At 34.8% G+C, this 6,852-nt stretch overlaps 1 pseudogene; it reads left to right on the plus strand.

The window, feature by feature from the left end:
• The first annotated feature begins 1,002 nt into the window (after positions 1-1,002).
• On the plus strand, positions 1,003-5,748 carry LOC112012073 (glycerol-3-phosphate acyltransferase RAM2-like; annotated as a pseudogene).
• The last annotated feature ends 1,104 nt before the right edge of the window (positions 5,749-6,852 follow it).

Below are 6,852 nucleotides of genomic sequence, written 5' to 3' on the forward strand. Positions count from 1 at the left end.
AAAAAAAAAAAAAAAAAAAAAAAAAGGAAAAGAAATAAATGCTTAAGCTGGTCATCATAAAAAAAAAAAAAAAAAAGGATGCGTAGTGGCCCACTAATAGTGGGATGCATCATTCCCCAAAAAAAAAATAGTGGGATGCATGCGTGCGCTTAAATGATAGCGAGAAATATCAAATATTATGCTTTCAGAATAAAGAAGATAAACCAACACTATATAAAGATTAAGATTATTGATTCAATTTCTCTCTTGAACTAATCAATTTGAAGTTTTTTTTAATAAATAAATTTGAAGCTTTTTTCAGGTTTAATTAGATATATCATTCTTTAAAATAAGTAAATAAACTTTGGGTCTTCCAATTCCCTCCAACTTTTGGGAGTAGGTGCTGTGTGACTGCAGCCATATAATCCATGAAACTCCACTGCATGCCTTGTGGAATTGCCAGGAACTGGATGTGGTGTGGTCCGACTCAGAACTCTAGATATACTATTATAGTATTCCAAACTTGTTAGTGTGAATGAAAGATATTCCACCATAATTTTATTTTGTATTGTAGGTTGATGCTATCATTTTAACTTAATAAAAAGTATTCAGTTCTTCCCAAAAAAAAAAAAATCTTTTAGGAGTAAGGGTAGACAAGATATGGAAATTATTATTATTTCTCAGAAAGAGAAGATGCTCTATTCAAATTTTGGGTCTTCCAATTCCCTCCAACTTTAGTTCAAGAGGCTCGTTTTATTTATTAATTTTTTTTTTTTTTTTTTTTTTTTTTTTTGTGTGTGTACTGCTATAGTTTTATTTATTTATTAAAGTTAAATATTTATTTATTTGTACTCTAAACATTTTATGTGTATTATTGTACTATTTTGGGTGTTAGTTTACTTATTTGTAGTTCTTACATAATTTAAATTCTAAACATAATCGTATTTTATGTCTAAAAATATTTAAAAATATGCCTAAATATAAAATTTAATTAATTATTTAACCGTCGGTAACTGCCATGTCATGTCCTTATTTTTCAAAATTGCCATATCATCGTGTCCGTGTCCGTGCAACATAGGCTGTAGCTCTTTCCCTTACTTTGCACTTGTGGCCTTCGAGGTTGGTGGGATTCTGAGGCTCCTTTTCTTGCTCCTTGCAACCCCATTAGCTGGACTTCTCTATTACTTTGTCTCAGAATCTGCAGGGATCCAAGTTCTGGTCTTTGCAACATTTTGTGGTATGAGAGTCTCAGATATTGAGTCGGTGGCTCGAGCTGTATTGCCAAAGTTTTATTCGAGTGATCTTCACCCAGAGACTTGGCGTGTGTTCTCTGCATGTGGGAAAAGGTGTGTGCTGACTGCAAATCCAACAATTATGGTGGAAGCGTTTTTGAAAGATGTGTTGGGAGTTGATTTGGTTTTGGGTACTAAGATAGCAACTTATAAGGGCAGAGCAACTGGGTTGGTTTGTAAGCCTGGAGTACTTGTTGGGAAGAACAAAGTTGATGCTCCTGAGAAGGCCTTTGGAGAAACACAGCCAGATATTGGTCTTGGTGATAGAGATACAGATACTCCCTTTATGTCACTGTGCAAGGTTTGCAATTCTAATTTCATAATCAAACAATTGGTTTTTGCAATTATAGATTGAAATCAAACACTTTTTACCAACTAGAGGAAAAAAGAAAAAAGAAGAGAGTTTGAAGGCAATTTTTTTTATCCACTCATGTTTTTTACGATCCAAATGGATGTGATTTACTAAAAAATATTTTAAAATCATACCAACTGTTCTAGAATAAAAATATATTACATTATCTAATAATTTTGTATTAAATTAATATTTTAAAGTTCCCATCGTAGAATTACACGTTTTTTTGTTTGTTTTTGCCACACATATATAATTTTATATTAACAATGTACAATAGTATATCCATAAACATAAATCAATAGAAAGTTAAGTCACACCAATCACCAAATATATTATTTTAATATACAATTATTTAGCTAAACTGGTAAAGTCTTTGATGGTTGTATAAGAGATTTGAGATTTAATCTCCATCTACACCAAAACTGATTAGTGTCTTAGTCTGATAATAAAAAGTTATTATCAGGAGCGGACGCCATAAGTTGAAACTCTCTCTCACAAAAAAATTATATTGACCTAACTCATGTATATAGTTGTATAGTTAATTAGTTATACTCAATTATACTTTTTTATATTTGTTTTAATAGTATAGTGTATTTGAAAATTTATATATATAAAAATATTTATATATTATATTTAACAAGAAAATCAAGTAATTTATAAATAAATGTGGGGGGAAAAGCCCAACCATACGTAGTGGGCCTAGAGCCCAATGTGAAGGTTATTATATGTCCGAAGAGGCTAAAATTGTTGAGGGGTACTTCGCACAAAAAAAGGATACTTGGGAGCGAAGAAGATCCGTCCGAAGAGAGCATCAGTGTTCCGAAGAGATCATTCTCCTCGGATGTAAAGATTCTTGGTCATATAAATATCTGGGGGGGTTCAAATGAGTTTACTAATGACTTCAGCAGTTTAGATAAGCTTTGGACATGCCTGGAGATAAGAAGAGCGGAGAAATATCTAAACGGAAAAGCTACCACCACCATATTAAATGCACTACAGCAACTTTTCTGGCCGCATTTATGTGGAGAAGACCTCTGAACAGTATCACCTCAGCTACTGCCACTCACAAAAAGCTAAGGAAGATACATGACATGACATGCACTCAAGTAGGGACTGATCGGTGCAAAACTGCAAGTGCACAGTATCGTAATTTTATAGTAAAGTGATGAGAAGAGTATCGTCCTCAGGGATTGGTAACTTACTTTTGACAAATACCAAAATTATGCTAATCTCGATTTTATCTAGAGAAGTCACTAAGGTTGTTGTAATTGGAATTTAAAATAAAATCAAAATAAAGAAAATAAGCAGAGGAAAAAAAATATGTTGTTCAAAGATCAAATTAATGGGAAGAAAACTTCTAGGAAATCGATTTCACCTAATCCCTCACTATGCTTTACTCATCTAGCTAATTTAATTTAATTCTCTCTGTTTGTTAGCAATTAAAAAAAAAAAGGTGAGGCGCTGAAAAGAAAAGGGGCTGAAGCAGAAGAAAAAGGAGGCTGAAACAGAAAAGAGAAAGAGCTGAAACAGAGAAAAAAAGGGAGGGCTGAAGCAGAAAGGAGGCTAAAGCAAATTTTTGTGTTCCTTTTTTCCTTCAAATCTTCTAGAAACATTATGGTGAATTCGTTTCTGTTGAATTTAATTTTAGCATGAACTAAATTTTCTTATTCTAGGAAACGATGTAATCTAGTTCCGAACTATGCTTGCTTTTCTATGTTAATTTGAATTAATTCTTTTCATGTTTGTCTGATTTATTCTGAGTTTATTGCTTCTAATTAACCGCCATTAATTAGATGATTTTGATCTTGTGATTTGCTATCGAAAGAGGGAATTATAGGATAGATCTTGAATATTTCGGCATAGGTAAATATAGAGATCGAAAGACTTGTATGAACCTGTGTAGTATTAAAATCATTGGTCTTAATGCTTTCTTGCTTTATTAAATTGCATACTCTTGTGTAAATTGATGAACAAGAATGTTTCCAATTGACTGTCGAAAGAGGCTTTTGGATGTTTTTGAGAGATTGCTAACAAACAGAGAGAATTAANTGGTGCCCTTTTTTCCTTTTAGATGTGGTGCCCTTTTCAGCCCAAAACGTTTGTCTTTTTCAGCTCATTGTTTCAGCCCAATACCTTGCTTTCTTCAGCCCAAAAACGTCCTCCTTTTAGCCCAAAAACGTTGCTCCTTTCAGCCCCTGTTTCAGCCTAAAACGTTGCTCTGTTTCAGCCTCTGTTTCAGCCCAAAACGTTGCTCTGTTTCAGCCTTTTTCTCCAACGTTTTTTCTGTTTCAGCCCTCTTTCTTTTTAGTGTTCAGCTGCCTCTCTCTAACTGCTTCATGTCTCTTTTATTTGATTAAATCTTTATTTCCTTCAAATCTGCAATAAAATTTAAATAACAATAATGAAGTCTAAAATTAACAAAAATAAATAAAATTAGACTAAAGTTTAAAGTTGAGAAGTGATAAATTATGCCAAATTATGCAAGTCATCAGGGACCTAGATGAAGAACAAGTGGACGATGGGGATGATGGGGGAGGACGCTATATAAAGAAGAAGGGCTCCTAATTAAAAGGGGGAGAAAAAAAAAAAAGGAAAGAGAAAAGAGAAAGGTTTTACTGTAGTCCTAAGAATTGTAACCAGTATTCAATTTATCATATGTCTCTTCAGACTTCAGTTTATTTGATCTTTACGTGTATTTTTATGTTGGTTTATACTTGGACGTTGTGATCAACCGTTGTGAGCTCCACAGTCAACCTAGCTCTATCATCCACACTCTACAAATTTATTGTTTTGGGCTTGAGCCACAAATCCTAACCCTACAATAAATAAATAAAACTCTTCAAAAAAAATTCAATATAAAATATTATTAATAGTTGTAATTCAATCCAAATATATTTATTATTAGGATGTTTTAGATAAACAGTTATTATGGAGGACAGGAATTCTATATCATTTAAGATAAAAATTAATTAATATGTTGTATTTGTAGATAAGAGGAGAGATATTTTTCTACCAAATAAAGTTTGGTTTGACCACCAAATAAAGTTTGTAGTACAATTTTACCTCTTAAAATTGGATTCACCAAATCTAGTGCATAAGTTTAGGCTTAGATGTGGATTAATAATAATTTAACAACTTAACGGTTGTAAAATTTGTTATGAAACACATTGTGTATATATCATTGATCAATTGGATTATTTATTGGATGGTGCAAAACACATGTAGGAGGCTTTCATTGTGCTACCCCAACCAAAAGTAAAGCCTGTGACAATGGACAAATTCCCCAAGCCAATTATCTTCCATGATGGTCGCCTTGTTCAAAAGCCAACACCTCTTGTGGCGCTCCTCACCATTCTTTGGATCCCCGTAGGCTTCCTCTTAGCCTGTCTTTGAATCACTGCAGGTGCCCTTCTCCCCATTCCACTAGTCTATTACGCTTTCATGGCACTAGGTGTTCGTGTCACTATCAAAGGCACCCCTCCTCCTCAGGCCAAAAAATCCATAGGCCAATCTGGTGTCCTCTTTATTTGCTCCCATAGAACCTTACTTGACCCTATTTTCCTTTCCACCGCCCTCGGCCGTGCCATCCCTGCTGTGACCTACTCTGTCTCTCGCCTTTCCGAGATCATCTCACCCATCAAGACCGTTCGCCTTAATCGTGACTGGGCTAGGGATGCATCCATGATCAAGAAACTATTAGAAGAAGGTGACTTAGCAATCTTACCTGAGGGTACAACTTGTAGGGAACCATTTCTTTTAAGGTTTTCTGCTTTGTTTGCTGAATTAACTGACCAACTTGTGCCTATGGCAATGGTGAATCGAATGAGTATGTTTCATGGAACCACAGCTAGAGGGTGGAAAGGAATGGACCCATTTTATTTCTTCATGAACCCTAGCCCAGCTTATGAAGTAACTTTTTTGAACAAGTTGCCACTTGAGCTAACTTGCAGTTCTGGGAAGTCTAGCCATGAGGTTGCAAATTATATACAAAGGGTTATTGCAACAACTCTTTCTTATAAGTGCACAAGCTTTGCTAGGAAAGATAAGTATGGGGCACTTGTTGGTAATGATGGAACTGTGGTTGAGAAACCTTTGCTCAAGGCCAACAAAGTAATGGGATGTTGAATTATATATGCATGGTAATATGCGTTTACTAAAGAATATGAAAATAAACTAGAAAAAAAAAAATCCAGTTGGAAGTTGCAAAAGAGATAAATTAACTGAGTTTCATTAATTGTATAGGGGAAATATGATTGTTATTTCTTGTATCAAACTTCAAATTATGGTGATAAATGTTTGATGAAAATAAATAGAATACACACACACACACACACACACACACACACACACACACACACCAAAGGGGGGTACTGAAATTAATGATATGTTGATGCTGAAAATATGGCGGTATAACCTGCCAACTTTTGATTGAATAAAATGTAACTTACAACTATTATCGGCCAACTTGGCTCTGATACCAAAGGGGGGTAAGTTATAGAGAAATTCCTTAGGAAAGGGGGAGGCCGACCGGGGCCATATGATTACAAAAGTAAAAGCTGACTGGGGCATTACAAGTGTAAACTAAAAAGACTAAAAAGAAGGTTGCCATTTGATTACAAGTATTGGGTTCTAAAGGAGAGGCTATACTGAGTTTTCAATTGGGACTCCAATTGGATCTGCTTCAGAATGGAGCTTTGGCTTCCTTAAATAGGCTGAAGAGAGCATTGGATTCTCTGAAGAACTGTTGAATTCCTGGAAAGTGAATTGCTTTTACTGAAGGTGAAAACCTTTTCCACCAAAAGCAAACAGTGTTTCTAAAAAGTAGTGTTGGACTGTTGAAGAATAGTGACTACGAACTGTTCATGAATAGTGTTCTATCTTTTGTCCATTAGTGGTGGCTGAGTGCTAGTATTGTTCATGAATAGTAACTAGTCTGTTGGTATTGTTCTGAATAGTGGCTGGTGCTATCCAGAGTAACTTAATTTCTATCCAAATTATAGCCATCATAAGGATCCTGAGAGTCCTAGAATAATGGGTTGTATGGACAGTGATTAATTGAAGCTTCTAAAGAGGCAGAAGAAACATTTTCTTCTGACTCTAGCTTTTCTGATTGAAGGAGCAATTGCATTGCAAGATCTTTTAATTCTTTGCTAGATTTTTCGGTGACCTGGATGGAGTCTAGGTTAGACTGGGATCTTGATTTCTGAGCAATGGCTTTCTGAACTGGAG

The sequence above is a fragment of the Quercus suber genome, unplaced genomic scaffold, assembly GCF_002906115.3.
Source record: "Quercus suber isolate HL8 unplaced genomic scaffold, Cork oak 2.0 scaffold_176, whole genome shotgun sequence".
Taxonomy (NCBI): Eukaryota; Viridiplantae; Streptophyta; class Magnoliopsida; order Fagales; family Fagaceae; genus Quercus; species Quercus suber.